The sequence below is a fragment of the Solenopsis invicta genome, chromosome 12 (genome assembly GCF_016802725.1).
Source record: "Solenopsis invicta isolate M01_SB chromosome 12, UNIL_Sinv_3.0, whole genome shotgun sequence".
NCBI lineage: Eukaryota > Metazoa > Arthropoda > Insecta > Hymenoptera > Formicidae > Solenopsis > Solenopsis invicta.
In genome coordinates, this window is record NC_052675.1 from 4,908,654 (window position 1) to 4,927,648 (window position 18,995).

The window sequence follows — 18,995 nt, forward strand, 5'->3', positions numbered from 1 at the left end:
TTTTAGAAGACAACTCGGTAACCCATAACTGAGATCCGGGGTTGAACAAATGGGTTTGTCTTACAAATGGGTCTCAGAAGTGGACGACGCTCGGTAACCTGTGGCAGGAGCCCAGGGTAGAGCAGGAAATCGTCATTTTAGTTTGAATCGTGGGTGTTGAGTTACCCAAAGTAAAAAATTGGGGTAGGAAAAAACATCTAAACATTTTCTTTTTCTCCTAAAAAGTGTAAGTTTTGGAATAATGCGAGCGACGCTCGGTAACCCGTGTCAGTGACCCGGGGTAGAGCAGCAAGTCGTCGTGTTTTTTTCTAGAAATCTTCACCTTGGGAGATGAGTTCATAGGATGTCTGACTAAAGCTTTTTCTTTTCAGAGTTATGTTATTTACAAAAGAATATTTGTCGGATTTTGTTTTTCATTTCAGTTCTAAGGCTCCTTTGAGATGATGTACATCGTATAGAGAGTCACTGAAATATTTCTTGTTCTTAAGAAGACCGTCTCGCCCCGGTGTTTTTGATCCAAGGTTTTCCCGCGGGCCTTAGGGCAAATGCCGAGACGGAGACTTGGGGAGCCTTTATGGCGATGAGTCCTTGGAAAATTTAGTCTTCTCCTCCCCCTTGTCCGAAGAACGAGACAAGCGCACAAGCTAGAAATTAAAGAGCTTTTGGAAATCCTTGGCGTTAGTTGTCGGGACGACAACCTTGAAGAAGGGGGATAGTGTTACGAGCCGAGCCGTCCCTGCGAGGCGACGCTCGGTAACCCGTGTCAGCCCTTCGGGCTGCGGTGTGAATAAGGCCGTGAAGCGTTCTCCTTGACAACGGCCTTGTTTATTAAAAAATGAGCTGTCTGTGATTTTGGAGTTTGGCGTGTGATGTTATGGTCGTGTTTGGTGGTTAACAATTAAAGTGATTTTGTGTTTGATAAAGAAGTCTAGTTCTTTTCCGGAGTGAGAGCGCGAGTGAACAAGTTCCTCTTTTGCTCGTAACAATATTATTCCTCGACGAACCAACAACTGGTAAGCATTAGGAATATCAATTACATGATAAAAAATTCTTAATTTAAATTATATATTAGGAGTATAAATAAGTTTCCGCCGTTTTTTATCAAAAATTGGGCATTTATTGTGAAAGAACGGTACCTAATGTTTTATTCGAAGTATTGTCCATCGCTAGCCACTACTTTTTCCCATCTTTCTGGCAGCATACGGATACCGCGTCGGAAGAATGCTTCATCTTTTGAAGCTATCCACAAATCGACCCAATTTTTTGTATCTTCATATGATGTGAAGTGTTGCTCAGACAGGCCATGCGCCATCGATCGAAACAGGTAGTAATCAGAAGGAGCAATGTCTGGTGAATACGGCGGGTGGGGTAAAACTTCCCAATTGAGTGTTTCCAGGTAAGTTTTGACCGGCGCCGCAACATGTGGACGAGCATTATCATGCAGAAGAATAACTTTGTTGTGTCTGGAGTAGTTGTGGGCACGTTTTTCCTTGAGTACTCGGCTCAATCTCATCAATTGTGTTCGGTAGAGAGCCCCAGTAATGGTTTCATTCGGTTTGAGCAACTCATAATACACGACACCAAGCTGATCCCACCAAATACACAACATGAGCTTTTTTCCATGAATGTTCGGCTTGGCTGTCGATGTTGAAGCATGGCCAGATGGTCCCCATGATTTCTTCTTCTTTGGATTATTGAAGTGGATCCATTTTTCATCACCAGTGATTATACGATGCAAAAAACCCTTTCGTTTATGCCTGGCAAGCAGCGTTTCACATGTGAAAAATCGGCGTTCAACGTTTCTCGGTTTCAGTTCATATGGAACCCAGTTTCCTTGTTTTTGAATCATTCCCAATGATTTTAAGCGATGTGAAATTGCTGGTTGAGTCACTCCTAATGTAAGTGCAAGTGCTTCTTGCGTTTGGCACGAATCTTCATCTAATAATGTTTTCAATTCCGCGTCTACATACACTTTCGGCCTTCCGCTACGTTCTTTGTCTTCGACGTCAAATTCACCGTTCTTAAACTTGTGAAACCACTCACTTCTCTCACTTAAGGCAGCCTCACCATATGCTTTTACAAGCAATCGATGCGCCTCAGCTGCAGATTTCTCCAAATTAAAGAAGTAAATCAAAAGCTCCCGTAAATGACGCTTATTCGGCTCAAAACTCGACATTTTCGCACGAAAAAAGATATATGATGCTGATACAAAATCGCTAATATTTTAAGGTTATGTTGTTGCCAGATGTCCAACCTTACGATATAACGTTTTACAACAGACCATTTCAACCATAACATACTAGTAGCGCCATTTTTTGTGAAACGGCGGAAACTTATTTATACTCCTAATATATGTATATATATATATATATATATATATATATATATATATATATATATATATATTTATACATATGTATAAATATGTATTTACATCAATATACATATACAGCTTTTTTTATCTTTTGTTCCGCATCTATTGCTGATTTTGAAACTGGATTACTATATTCCTCTACTATAGAGGAAAAGAGGGTATTATGGCTACTGTAGACAATATGGTTACTCCTATTATTTTCGTTATTAAGTGACGTATTCTAACAATTGTTTATGGAGTTATTCGTTTAGTAGCCTGTCATTTTTTAGTGATGCTAATATGCCAATACATAATGACTGCCAATTGTTATAAGGCATTTTTACTATTGAGTACTTCTAAACTTTTTTAAGGTACACCTTTAACCTTTAATTACATACACTTTTTCATTATTCTTTAACTTGAGTGTATTATCACACAAAGGTACATACACTCGAGCGTTTTTTCGTTATTTAACTTTTTATTTGGCCGTATACATTTTGAGTTATACAAAGTTAAAACAATAACATAGAATTTTGTTAATATGGTTTTTTAAGCAAAATATTTTCTCAAAATATTTTTTCGAAAAATCGATTGTCATTCTAAAGACCGGTGTTTAGAAACATTAGAGCACATCATTTTATGCTTGTTGTTTAATATTAAAGAGGGATAAAATGATATTTTTAATGAAATTTCTAATGGTATTTCTAAAGCTTCTGAACGCAGGAAAATTCTAAACAATGGAAAATTAAAAATATATAATTTTGTAACAAAGTACTGTGTTTTCTTTTAAATAAAACTAATTTTTTAATATTATTTTTATGGATAGCTATATTACATCACTTTTTTCTTTCACTGATTATAGAATGCATTAAATTTTTTAAATCAAGTTCTAAATAATAAATATTTCATTACTTTGAATCTAGAATCTGTCAAACAACACTCTGACAAATGTAATCCTTTCAAGTTTTAATAGAAAATATTAATTATAAACAAAGTTATTCAATAAAATGAAAATGGATACATATTACCCTCTTCTCCTCTATCAATTACTCTTTGTGTTATATTTTTATTTAAACGAAATAATCTTACAAACTCTAAGTTATTTAATTCAAATGGATCATTACGTTGAAATCTTTCTGTATTTTCGAACACAATGTTTACATTTTCCATTTTAATTCAAATTGATCATTACGTTGAAATCTTTCTGTATTTTTCGAACACAATGTTTGCATTTTCCAAAATATTTATTACTTTAAAATGAATTAACCTTTTTAAAGCTGCCATTGTTATATAAAATTTTCACTGTTATGCAGAATTTTGATTATTTATCGCATATGTATCTTTATTTTAAATGCCATGATCCATACGATGTAAATCGTATGGTACTTTTCGAATACGACTGGGTAGTAATCATTCAGGGGCCGTATTCTTGAAAAATAACGTTTATAAAAATATACGAAAATGCTATAGTATACGTTACATATATTATAGAGTTCCCTAGAATTTTTGTATGCAATATTTTTTGAGAATCGGCCTCCAGGAATGAAGATCAAATATTGAGAGTCGCATACGAAAATGCCATTTTCGTATGCGATATATGTTCAAGAATAGGGGATTGCGCTCGAATCTCATTTCTTGCTCGATGCGTTGGATGTGGAAAACGATTGCAAAATGCGTTTATCGCAGAATGTGTATTATCGCATTCTAGGATAGAGTGAGAATTATTGTCCTTTCAGGTCTGGATTCCTTCTCGTCCAGCCAATGCGTCGCTCTCATGAAACGATTGGCGGAATTAGAAAGGCGTACGGTAATCTGTACGATTCATCAGCCGAGCGCCTTACTTCTGGAGAAGTTTGATTCCCTGTACGTGGTGGCCGATGGTCATTGTATATACAGAGGCCCGGTTAGATCCTTGACACCGCACCTGGCTTCCGTCGGCGCCCATTGTCCACTTTATTACAATGTAGCAGATTTCGGTACGTAGTACAGCTGGAACAATTAGAGCAATCTTAAAGTCTGGGCTATTTCTCTCTCTCTCTCTCTCTCTCTCTCTCTCTCGCTCTCGCTTTTGAGACTATGAGCTACTTATTGGCGAATGTAGCTGATGGAATACGAAATCGCACTCTGGCAGAAACGGACCAAGGCAGCAGGTGGCCCGTTCCAAGACAGCGAAATCATATCTAAAGCGAATTATTATAAATTGCACGTTATCACGGAAGAGCAGCTTGACTCACCACACACACGAGAGTGTAGTAACAGTCTTAAATAAATTAGGTAATAGTTTTGAAAAAGTTAAAGTTAAAAATCTAGACTGTGTTTGATATTGCCGACATATGTCATTAAATACATATAGTGGGTGATGATTCAGATCTTTATTGATAACATCGTCTATTTATATTGTAAGCGCTCTAATAGAAACATCAAGATAACGAAGTAAGAATAGTCGCGTGTCAATGTCTTATAACGACGTGTTTGAATAAGTTGATTGCAAATGTACTGACAGTGCGCTCGGCGGCGTGGCGTTAAAATGATCAACATTTACTTCGAAAGCATGCTACATAAGAGCGAATAATCATATAGTTCTCGAAATAATGCATAGTTTTAAAATCGAATCCTTAAATATGTTTCAGTCATCGAGGTGGCGATCGGCGAATACGGAGTTGAGCTCGATAAGCTGGTGGCGGCGGCGGAAACGATACCAAACGATGAAAAGCAGGTCGCCCTTGCCGCGAGGCAGCCTGAAGAAAGTAAGGCCGCTTCTTTTTCGGGAATTTTATTTCTACATTATAAATTTAATTGTAAATTTCGAGTAGATAAAATTGTTATCCACGCGCAGATCATTTACATACTCTCTATTTTTAGTTTCAAGAAACTGCGAAACTACACCAGTTTCTTTGGTAAGAATAAGATAAATATTACATAAGCATAAGGTCCATAACAAATTATAGCCAATAAATATCTAAAAATCTAGCCATTTGAAATTTGAAACGCTCTTGAAGGCCAAGAGATTGTGCAATCATGTTTTATGGCATGTTCATTAGGAAATTTAAAATTAGCAAAATAAAATTAAAAACATTTTTTCTCGTAAGAGTTGATTTATCAGTCCGTAGAACTCTTTGTAAAAAATAATTGATCCCCTGTACATGTATGTACTTCATGGAACTGACGTTCAGATAAAAGATGGTGCATCCAACAATCGTCGATAAAAACGATGAAATAGAACATAATAAGTTTGTATTTTTATTAATAATATTTCCTTTGTTTACGACACATTTCATTTTCTTTGTCATAACTTTTTTAATGAATTTTCTATGGACCTCGTTTATTCAATAATTTTTTTTCTTATCTTTATATTGGGTGTACAACTTAATTCGATCCGTTTTTTTGCTTGAAAAACGCATTTATTTGAACGATAAAATAAATTAATACCTTATTCAAAGTATTGTCCATCGCTAGCCATTAGTTCTTTCCTATTTTTCTGGCAATTTATGGATTCCGTCGCGGAAGAAGCATGTATTTTTTGAAGCCAAGAATGAATCAATCCAATTTTTGATACCTTGTTCTGAAGTGAAGCGTATTCCAGTCAAAGCGTTCTGCATCGATCGAAACAAATGGTAGTCAGAAGGGGCAAGGTCTGGGCTATAAGGCGGGTGAGCCAGAACTTCCCATCCGCTATTTTCCAGTTTTTAACCAGAAAAGCAACATGAGGCCGAGCGTTGTCATGGTGAAAGATTATAGACTCGCGTCTGGTTGCATATTCTGGACGTTTTTTGACTATAGCTCGCTTTAAACGGATTAATTGTTGCTTGTAGAAGTCTCCCGTGATAGTTTGATTAGGTTTTAGCAGCTCATAGTAGATCACACCTTTCTGATCCCACCAAATATAGAGCATTATCTTGGCACCGTGGATATTTGGTTTTGGTGTTGATGTTCCCGGTTGGCCGGGCTTTACATATTTTTTGCGCTTTGGGTTGTCGTAGTGAATCCATTTTTTATCCCCGGAAATGATTCGATGCAAAAAAGACTCCTTTTTGTTCTGTTTAAGCAACATTTCGGACATGCAAAATCATTGTTCAATATCTCTCGGTTTCAATTCATATGGAACCCAATTTCTTTGCTTTTGGATGTATCCCGCGACTTTGAGTTGTTTTGAAATAGCTTGTTGAGTAACTTCCAATTTTGGTGCAAGCTTTTCTTGCGTTTGACATAAATCTTGATCGAGTAATGTTTCTAATTCTTCATCTTCAAACTTTTTTGGTTGACCCGAACGCTCTTTGTCTTCAACTCTAAAATTACCACTTTTAAATTGTCAAAACCATTCTCTGCAAGATTTATCCGATGGTGCAGATTTACCATACACTTCCACAAGCATTCGATGCCCTTTAACTGCACTGTTTTTTCAATTGAAATAGAAAATCAAAACTTGTCGCAAATAGTGCTTATTTGGAATGATACTCGACATTTTCAACGCAGTAAAAATTAAATTTGTTATGCAAAACTCAAAGGCTTTTAAACAATATTTGGTTAACAGATGTTGACACTTCACGATACAACAAAAATCAGCTGTCGTCGTCAACTATTTATAGCACCTGGAGCCATCTTTTGAAAACGGATCGAACTAAGTTGTACACCCAATATATAGAACGCAACTTGAACGCTTAGAATCCGAAACATGATGTATAGACTAGCAATGCTGTATTTACACTAGCGGTATTTAAATGCGCGAGAGAATAATTCATCTCTCTGTATCTTTCTATAGACACTTATTGTCAGTTATGTGTTCTTATTACAATTGTGTATAAATACTCATTAATTTAAAATGATTTGGTAATCTATAAATAATTTTTCACATTCTCATGCCTTATTCATGACGAACAGGATTTCCTTCAATGACTTGTTTCTATTTCTATCCTTCCCTCCCTTTCTCTCTCTCTCTCTCTCTCTCTCTCTCTCTGATCGCGCTAACGGATATATTAGGAAACATTTATTTTTAATTTATTTTAATATTTCTGTGCACACAAAATTATTGAAGAACTTCAAAAAAATTTAGTCTGCAACAGTAATTATAATGCTAATTTATACTATATGTATTATCCCAGCAGATAAAATCAAGGAACCACCACTGCCTGCCGGTTTCTTGACGCAATGCTACTTTTTGTGCAAGAGGCGACTTCTAAGCTTGAAAAGACACTATTCTTTACTACTGGCACGACTGCTCTGTCATCTGTTAATTGGCGTAATTTTCGGATATCTGTACATTGGAATCGGTTATCAAACTAATTCCTTTGGAAACTATTGTTATTTATACGGATCATTGATGTTCCTCGTCTTCATTGGAAAAATGGCTGTTTTGCTTGCCAGTAAGTAGCTAATTAGGTCTATCTAGGGTTATTAAATTGTTTGAGAATCTCAGAAATGTGACTGCATAATCGGCATTGCCGAAAAATGATATGTTGTTAAGTTATAAAAGAAAAACCATTAAGCAAAAATGAGAATTTGTTCAAAAACCCACGTTTCCTTTAAAAAATCATATCTTCACTACAAAAAAACTTTTAACAACTTTCAAATAGCGTTTTAAAGCTAGAGTCATACTTTAAAAAAAATTATGGTATTGTCATTCCTTTTAAAAAGTATACTTACGTAATATACTTACGTAACAAGCAAATATGAGGTATTTTTGATAAACTCAAGATGTCTAAAATTGAAAAGTGATGTGTTTTATAATACATTTTGGGCCCTACGTAGAAGTCCTCTTTTTCACGGCACTATAATATTTTAACTTTAGACAGAATAACATACACAAACGGACCTGTTTGAACGTGTTTTGTCCAGTTTTTTTACATAAGATAACTAACAAAAAAATTCTACTGATACACTATATGGGTGGCATTGACCCTAACAAAACTTTGCTGTCCTACCGTTTGAACTCTAGTTGATCAAAAAAGTTGATCAACCTTATCAATCGAAAGAGGAGATTTCAAACTTTTTTTACGTCCTTGTCCGAACCTCCTATTTCACTTCGTATTCACATAGCAAGCGTTTGAAATTTTATATGGTGATTCTTAGACCCACTTATGTGTTTAAGGGTTAAAGCTAAAGAGTCATTCTTTCAACAAAAATTATCTCACTGTCATTTCTATTAGAAAATATCCCAATGAGCATTATTGAGAGGAAAAGTCATTTTTAAAGATTTCATTAATTTTTCTTGAAAATGATATTAATAAGTTATTCTTGTACATAATGTCTTTCAAAAAACTCCTTCAAGAGAACTTTTTTAAGATCTCATTAATTTCTCTTTAAAATGACATCAATAAATCATCTTCTTCCAAAATGTCTTTCAAAAGAGTTCTTTATGATGTCTATCTACAGATGTCTCTAGAGTCTCAGAGCGAAGAGCTTTTTAAGAGGACTTTTTAAAGATCTCTTTAAGTTCTCTTAAAAATAATATATCTTTTTGCAAAACAGAACCTCTCACAAAACCTAACTTAGCTTAATCACATATGTAATGAATATCATTAGAGTATAAAAAAGATTAAAGCGTTAATATTTTATTGTGGAGAAAGATTTGTGGAAGAAATTGGCAAAATAGAAAAAAAGATACAAATAAGTTTTAAGAGGATACTATAGTGACCAAAGAACTTCCTCGACGTCGGCATTGCAGATTATTTTTCGAGGGAGACCAGGCTATCGCTCTTTGTCTTCTACAAAAATTATTATAATAATTATTTAATTATGTAATAATAAAATATTACTTAAATGTAATTATTAAAATATCAAGAAAAAACAATAAATTTGTAGAATTATTAGACATTAAACAATTAGACTGTTTTATGATTCATGATCTTATAACTTTTGTATTACGCACGGTCCTGAGACGATGTGTCGCGCTCCTTAGTTACGCCGTCCGGCGGCGCCGTTGCTAAGGCGCGAGCGGTGGGAGAGGAGCAATAAGCGTGCGTCGAAGAATCCGGCCGAAAGTTGCAAGTAGCTGACAGCACTGATTTACGTGTTTAATTTATGTGTTTAAATTCAATTATTAAACGCGTCTGCGGTGTGCATTGTACGCTTTCAATAGAAAACTAGATCTATTGAACCTCTTCAATTTCACTTGATTTAATTTTTTTAATTTTAGATTTAACTTTACATAATTCTAATGAAATTTGTAAGATTTTCTTACAATTAATTCTTTTATCTTGGAATTAGAAATTATCATGTTAATTATGATTATTAAAATAGCTTAATAGTTGTGAAGTACAATTACTTCAACCGAATACGTTGCCATCGTATTACGTTCGCGGATTCTTTTAAAAAAAAATGAATTTAATACGGTCGCAATTATTGGCAATATGCTGCAATTTTTATTTTCTAAGTCAGTGTGTAGCTACTTGACTTTAAGCGAGAATTAACAGTTTTTGTGTGTTATCTTTACAACGCCGCGCTAGTTCGAATGATATTGAAGGACAGATTTCACTAGCTTCTTTCATTGCTTTATTTTATAATTTCATGCAATCTGCTGTAATAAAAGTAGATTTCACTCTAGGCTTATTTGACTTGATTTCCGAAGTTGTATCCACGCGCGCATATACAGAGGCCGTACACGTGTGTATACACATATTTCCGAATGTCACCAGCAGTTAAAAAAACGTCAATCATTACAGTCCAGAACGGTCGTCACCAATCTCACTTATCTTTCAAAATGTTCAAAGTAACGTTGCTTGACGATAATTATCTTCACTGTTACTGCATCGAGCGGTATGTCGTATTGGTGAACGCTTGGTTTCCATTACTCCAAGATGTAGGTCAAGAAGTACGAATATCTTTGTCACAGCTATTGTGATTAAATTTCAGAGAGCAATCACTTTTTGTCTCGGTTCATACTGTAGTTTTAGGTAAAACAGATTTAAATCGTAAATAAATTATTAATATTATTACATCTTTTTAATACGTATTTGAGCACATTGACAATTGGAGTAATTTGTCAATGATTTGTTTGAGTAATTGAATACGAGATTTATTATTTTGATGACTTTATGGATGAGACGGATGTCTTAATGCATGCAGCTATTAATTCGAATAAATTGTTCTACAATGGTACGCTGACAAACCTTGCGTAATTTTGTCGGTAAAAACTACACATTATATGTAAAATAACATTAAATAAAACTAAACGTTATAGGTGAATGATAATTGTCTCGCGCGTTTATTTCAGAAAAGGACTATAGAGAATTAAATTAAGGCTTGTACGAACAATTTATTGAGATAAATATTTTGATTATTTATGTAGCAAATGATCTCTACGATTTCCTTTTTTTCTCTTAAAATTAATTGAACTAGTTAAAATTTTTTTTACAATATTCAAATGCGTTTCATTTCTGCATATATCTACATAAATTGACATATGCATATTTAAAAGCGATCTTTTAATCAAAGATTAATTGGTGATTAGTCCTGTAGTATGTAGGGACTTAGCGCGTCACTGGAGAGATCTCGATATCGAGATATGGAGATATAGACACATGTCAGGTTAGCAGGAGAGATTTTGGACACACACACGCCTAACAGCTAACAGTTTATTCCTTTGTATTTTGAGAACTAAAATATACCAATTACTATCAGAGTAAAAAACCCTGAGTTGTTCCTTTAGTGAAAGAAAACACTACAAGTCCAATTGGCAGAATTACTTTAAAATTTCTAACTGTATTATTCGTTCATCCCTAACATAATCTTTTTTTTATACGTTAAATCATCGTACGAATTATCCATACAGATATTATTCAATAAATTAATTGCCGAATAATTTCATCACAGTTTAATCGGTCCATCAAGCCCAATAGCTCAAAAAAATTCTTACTTTATTCAATTATTTTGGTATTCAATAAGTATTCAAATTAAAGTTTATATGTCTTTTTGTTTCAGTTCGATTGGAGATGCCGATTCTCATGAAGGAGCATTTCAATTGCTGGTACCGATTAGCGCCGTATTACATCAGCTTATTGCTCGAGTCGAGATATTCTTTCAAGCAGCGTGTGCGACGTCATATCTGATGGTGAGCTACTGGTTGACCGACCAGCCCGCAGAAACGAATCGTATAATATTGTTTATGGTAGCCAGCATAGCTTCCAGTCTGACGGCGCAAGCGTGGGGTTTCTACATCGATGTTATTATGCCGATTAAGGTGAATTTTTTCTGCTTCCTTCTTAAGTGATACCAAGTAAAACTATAAATCCAATTCCGGATCTCAAGTTACGTCATTTAAATATATTGATTAATTAAATTACAAATCCAAGCTATTCATCGATGTCGTGCGATGATTAATGCAAGAAGTTTACTCCGTTTTTTACGTTTCTCTTACGTCTTATTCTTTTTCATAAGCACACTCATCATTAGTTTCACTATTGTTATGAACTTTAAAGTTTGCAAAAATTATTTAACAGACAGAATATTTTAATACTTTCATAAAGATTTATTGTAGAACTACCGTATCATATATCTCTTTTTGTCGTTGAGAATTCTGTCTCTAATAGCTAATCTGTATATAAACTGAATCTCATTTTCATTCCGCATTTCAAAATCCAACGAATAAATGTCGAATCCATAAACTTCCTGTATGAATATATATATATATATATATATATATATATATATATATATATATATATATATATATATATATATATATATATACACACACACACAGGGTGTCAGATAACTACCATCCGTGGTTTCGTGGATTAATAGATCAAGTAAAACTGAGCAGAAAAGTCCTTTACCATTTTTTAATATTTGCCATAATTAACGGAAAAAAAATTAATAAAGTCTGCTAATAAGCGCGTATCACTGCGCGCCGGTCGCCGAGACGTAGGCAGCCGCGGCTGTTGGCACGGAGCTGTGCGGATAGGAGGGACAAGCAGCAGTAGTTGCAGCCAGCAAGCGGCGTGGCAAGGAGAGTGAAGTAGCAACGGGTACTCGCGAGCGGCGAGCGGTGCTACATCGTCGCTTTGAGCTGCTCGTTCCCTCGTTGTCTAATGAAAATAAAATTTTTTAATACAATATCTAAATATGGAAATGTATCTTTTTTCATTACTTTTTAAATCGCGAGTATCTGTCACGCGTTGTTCATGCATGTATGTGTGTATACACACATTTGTAATGAAAAAAGATACATTTCCATATTCAAATATTGTATTAAAAAATTTCATTTTCATAAGAAAACAAGGGAAAAAGCAGCTCAGAGCGACGATCTAGCACCGCTCGCGGCTCGCGAGTACCCATTGCTACTTCTTCCTCCTTGCCGCGCCGATCAAACTCCAGAGCGACTGCTGCTTTTCCTTCCGCACCGAACAGCACCACGCCAACAGCCGCGGCTACCAACGTCTCGGCGACCGGCGGGCGGTCCTTGCGCGCGGTGATACGCGCTTATTCGCAGAATTTGATAATTTTTTTTTCGTTAACTATGGCAAATATTAAAAAATGGTAAAGGACATTTCTGCTCAGTTTTACTTGATCTATCAATCCACGAAACCACGGGCGGTAGTTACCTGACACCCTGTATATACAAGTATATATATATATATATATATATATATATATATATATATATGTATACAGGGTGTCCCAAAAAGGTTGGGACACCTAAATATCTCGGGAAATATAAGTTTTACAGAAAAATGTTTCAGACAAAAGTTGCATGGTTTCAAGGGAGACATAAGATAATGTCATTAATTTGACCTTGAATAGTTGCTTAAAGATCACGTAAAACACACCTTTAATTTTTTTAATGGGAATGCAAACGTTTTATTACATATTCTTGTAGCTTATCTCGAGACCTTTCTAAAACACTACAAGAAAGTTTATTTTCGTTAAGTACTTTCCGAGTTGTGACGCTTGAAAGTTACAGTACACTGTAGCTTTCAAGCCTCACAACTCGGAAAGTACTCAACGAAAATAAACTCTTTTGTAGTGTTTTGGAAAGGTCTCGAGATAAGCTCGAGACAAGAATATGTAATAAAAAGTTGGCAATCCCATTTGAAAACTTGAAGGTGTCCTTCACGTGATATTCAAGCAACTATTTAAGAGGATACTATAGTGACCAAAGAACTTCCTCGACGTCGGCATTGCAGATTATTTTTCGAGGGAGACCAGGCTATCGCTCTTTGTCCAACGCATAGATCTGTCTTTGTTTTTCGATTATTTCGCCATCTCCAAAAAGACGTATCAACTACAGTCACTATTCTGCTTGCCATTGTTTACGTGCGCTAAGCAAAATTTGTACACGTACAGCTGTTTACACGTTAAACTTTTTTGTTAGACTTTTGACTGGAATGACACACAGTCAGTGTTGTTCATTAGAGTTTTCTAAAGTGCGGCCTGGTCTCATTTCATACATACGAGCTACAGAACGTTAGCAAATGACAAAAGTTAACCTCGGTTGACAGATCCACGAGCCAAAAATAAATAAATTTTTAACTTTTTGTTCGATTTTCTCGTAAAATTTACCAGCCCGCACTTTGTTTTGGTGCGTACTTTTAATCTGTAAAAGGATTTTGTGATCTGTAGAGCCAATTCAAAAATTAATGAACACTGTAATGTGTCGGTAATTCCCGTCACTATAGCATCCTCTTAAGATCAAATTAAGAGGATGCTATAGTGACGGAAATTACCGACACATTACAGTGTTCATTAATTATCGAATTGGCTCTACAGATCACAAAATCCTTTTACAGAATAAAAGTACGCACCAAAAGTGCGGGCTGGTAAATTTTACGAGAAAATCGAACAAAAAGTTAAAACTTTATTATTTTTGGCTCGTGGTGTGGCGTAAAGTGGTGTAACGCGTGAGCGCGACTCGTCCGCCTTCCACACGTGCCACCGAAAAGATTGCTGTCGGGAGCGATGTGGAAGAGGTAAATGCTTATCCACCTCAGTTTGTACTTATGTATTTACTAAACTCATTACCGGTACAATGCTCACAGAGTCGCACAGAACAGATCGCACGATTTGTCGTCTCCGCTCGGCAGGGGCTCACACCATTCTATCTTTCATTACATATACATTACATATACAATATATACATATATATATATATATATATATATATATATATATATATATATATATATATATATATCAGTAGATATCTAATGTATATACTGATGTACAGGATAGTCAAAAAGTATCGGACCCCCCCAATATTTCCGTTCCGTTGCATTTTACAAGAAAATGTTTCAGACAAAAGTTGTAGGGTTTAAAAAGATTTATTTACTGATCTTATCAGTTTGACCTTGGATGGCGTCGCCAAGGTCAGATCGAAATTACATTAACTTTTTTAAATGGAACACCTAACTGTTTATTACATATTCTTGTAGCTTATCTCGAGACCTTTCCAAAACACTACAAGAAAGTTTATTTTCGTTGAGTACTTTCCGAGTTGTGAGGCTTGAAAGCTACAGTGTACTGTAGTGTGGGTCCAGCCAGTTAAGGCAAGAGTGGCCGGACACACGCCACACTTGCCTTTACTGGCCGGACACACGCCACACTTGCTTTAACTGGCCGGACACACGCCACACTTGCCTTAACTGGCCGGACCCACAGGCCACTCTTGCCTTAACTGGCCGGACCCACAGGCCACTCTTGCCTTAACTGGATGGACCCACACTACAGTACACTGTAGATTTCAAGCCTCACAACTCGGAAAGTACTCAACGAAAATAAACTTTCTTGTAGTGTTTTGGAAAGGTCTCGAGATAAGCTACAAGAATATGTAATAAACAGTTAGGTGTTCCATTTAAAAAAGTTAATGTAATTTCGATCTGACCTTGGCGACGCTATCCAAGGTCAAACTGATAAGATCAGTAAATAGATCTTTTTAAACCCTACAACTTTTGTCTGAAACATTTTCTTGTAAAATGCAAGGGAACGGAAATATTGGGGGGGTCCGATACTTTTTGACTACCCTGTATATCAATGTGTATACATTGGATGTTGAATTGTTATCTGAGAACACATCCTATACACATACACTGATACATAAATGATGAACATTGGATGTTGTAGGTATATGCGAATACAACGCGCTGTATGTGCATAGTACATTCATGCAATAGATATGTGTATGTTTGTCAAATATTCTATGCATTTACATTCTATTTACATTCCATGTATGTGTGTATACATATATATATGTATATATATATATATATATATATACATATATGTATATATGTATATATGTTTATATGCACACATACATAAAATATACATTGAATGTACATTGAATATGCACTGAATAGGGGACCGGGGCAAATCGTTAGATGGGATAATTCGATAATTGAAAATATCTTTTTATGGATACATATTAAAAATTTACTTTAAACATTGTAAACACGTTCTAATGTAACGATGTTGCTAACAAAGTTTTGTTGGCAACGGCGTCATATTAAAGTCGTAATAGTGAAAAATGTGTTTTGCGACAGTCGAAGTAATTTCTGATAGTCAGCATTTCTTAAAATTTAAGTAAGATAATAAGGTTTTTTTGAAAACTTTGAATGTATCGTGTCCAGTTGAATGTATTTGAAACATTTTGTGTTTATTTTTTGCTGTGTGATGTCTATTTTTGTTGATCGTACGCAATAATGCACACAGATGATATTGGGGCTATTCGTAATACCGAGCACCGGGGCGATTCGTTAATACTGATTGTAGCGCCTATGAGTAACTCTAACCTTACATTGATTCCGTTATGAACGTCTACGCTCCGCAAAGTTAAACATTGAAGTAAACTGAAGTTTTTCATTGATTTAGTTCAAACTTGATAATATTGTGTATTTCAGTAGATAGAACACGAATATGAATATAAAATTGTCGCTCTTAAGCAGGTAAAAGGTTATAAAGCGATAAAGATTGACACTTGTGAAGGAGTTGTTAGGGAATCTGTCATACCAATGGCATAAAAAGACGTGCAAACGTGTATGTTTGCATTTATTTTTTGTATACCTATATCCTTTTTTAAATAAAAGAAAGTCTTAACAGCAGTTTTTTTACAGTCTTTCAATTTAAAACACAAATTTCGGGATATTTCCCAACTAGTTACAAATTATCCCGGGCTTGGGGTTATTTGTAATTCTTGGCATTGGTCGACATTTTTATATGTACTTCAAAGCAAGTACACTTCCATGTTCTATCTATACGGGCATTGTGAAGGAAAGGTTCAACCTTTCAAACCGTCACATTTTTTTTATGAATATAGAACTCAGGAGACACAAAAGAAAAAAAGATCTAAAGAATAGCCCCGGTCTCCCCTATATATTGAATATACATAGAATAAACATAAAGTGAATGTACATTGAATATACATAGAATATACATCTAGAGGCGCGATCGCGACTCAGTGCCGAGTTACCAGCAACGACCGAACCACTTCTCATTACGCGAGTAAGCGTTAAATATATTATACTCGTATATTGAATGTATACCAAATATATATAGAATATACATTGAATGTATACTAAATATACATTGAATGTATATTGAAGGTACAATGAATATACATAGAATGTACAGTGAATATACACAGAATGTACATAAAATGTATTGAATGTACAAAGAATGTATATACATAGTATATTCGACAAATATACATATGTATATTGTTTGGATGCACATACAGCGCGTTGCATTTGCATATACCTACGATATCCAATGTACATCGTTTATGTATCACTATATGTGTACACAATATGTCATCCACTGATGAGTCAAATATATACGATCCTATCAAATACCCAGTAAACATTTTAACATCCTATGTATATACAAAATATATATATATGTGGGATGTGATCTTAGAAATAAGGTATGGCTTTGAGCTACGCGCGCGACTTTGATGTATCGATCGTGTTGAGATCGATATCGGCGGGGCCGTCGTCTAGCGAGAGGACTCAGGAGGAGAAGACATTATGGCGTCATGCGTGTTAGAAACATCCTAACGTGCTGTATCCAATTTACTCGTGATAACGTTCTCTGAAGCTTGTCTCATTTGTTTCATCCAATAAATATTTGACTCTCACACAATAAACCTTGTGACATCATTATTGTGAAACCTACATATACATAGGATGTTAAAATGTTTACTGGGTATTTGATAGGATCGTATATATTTGACTCATCTTCTGAGCTTGCACCAAAGCGCGCTAGACGTTAGAAAATGCATCAGTACCCCGATGCCGAGGATGAGTACCAGATTATTGACCACGTTTACATCATTGGCGTCTATCTCGATGAGGAATTTTCTGGGGTTCTTGAAGTAACAAAACGGTTCATCGCACTTTAAGTCCTTTCTGTCGCATCCGTATACAGTATATATAAAACTGTGCAAACCCGCACAAAAGTACGATATGTGGAACAACCAATGAAACAGGTACGGCGTATCAATGTAACGTATGGCGAAGCCGAATACGGAGAATAGCGCTGTGATTATCGGTCCAATAAAGACTGCAATCTACAAAATTAATAACATTCTGCATCTTGTTTTCTTCATATATTTAAAATTGAATATTTTAACATATTTAATTGTAATTTTGAGGATATACATACATACACATACACACACACACACACACACACACACACACACACACACACACACACACACACACACGCACGCTGCTTAGTGACATGAAGACACGCGCGAATGCGATGTTTCGCCTATGCGAGCTGAATGTTGCAAAATTTATCTAAGCAGCATTGTGTTGTGATATTTACGCTACACGTGGATCTGTCAACCGAGGTTAACTTTTGTCATTTACTAACGTTCTGTAGCTTATACGTATGAAATGAGACCAGGCCGCACTTTAGAAAACTCTAACGAACAACACTGACTGTGTGTCATTCCAGTCAAAAGCCTAACAAAAAAGTTTAACGTGTAAACAGCTGTACGTGTACAAATTTCGTTTAGCGCACGTAAACAATGGCAAGCAGAGTAGTGACTGTATTTGATAGGTCTTTTCGCAGATGGCGAAATAATCGAAAAACAAAGACAGATCTATGCGTTGGACAAAGAGCGATAGCCTGGTCTCCCTCGAAAAATAACCTGCAATGCCGACGTCCAGGAAGTTCTTTGGTCACTATAGTATCCTCTTAATAACACCATCTTTTGTTTCCCTCGAAACCATGCAACTTTTCTCTAAAACATTTTTCTGTAAAACTTATATTTCCCGAGATATTTAGGTGTTCCGACCTTTTTGGGTCACCCTGTATATATATTCATACAAAAAAATAGTTGGTTTCTTTGGACTACCCTATATATATATACATATATATATATATATATATATATATATATATATATATGGGGCATTCTTCGTCAAAAAGGCCACCCCTGCTGCCCATTTCAATTTTTGAGATAACATGTTCGAAAAGGGCTTAAAATTTTCGTTGAAATGTCTATTTTTCGATGCCGTTTGGCCTTTTGGAAAATTCAAAATGGCGGACCTAATATCACGGCTAGAATGAAAAAAGCCTTTGAAAAAATACATAATAACGTAAATAAATTTGCAAGATATGACGTAGCAGAGGTCTAATCTTTATGTGTAAGTGTGTGAGTGTGTGTGAGTGAGTGTGTGGAGGGATGGCGGGGGGAGGGGGG

The 18,995-nt window shown here is 35.4% G+C and overlaps 1 pseudogene across 1 annotated transcript in view; it reads left to right on the forward strand.

The window, feature by feature from the left end:
- The window catches only part of LOC120359184, a 61,749-nt pseudogene that overhangs the window by 38,401 nt on the left and 4,353 nt on the right, over positions 1-18,995 (forward strand). The window contains exons 6-10 of the transcript XR_005576022.1: positions 984-1,013; positions 4,090-4,329; positions 4,984-5,100; positions 7,453-7,713; positions 11,270-11,528. The product of XR_005576022.1 is annotated as an ATP-binding cassette sub-family G member 4-like (transcript). The remainder of the gene's footprint in view (positions 1-983; positions 1,014-4,089; positions 4,330-4,983; positions 5,101-7,452; positions 7,714-11,269; positions 11,529-18,995) is intronic.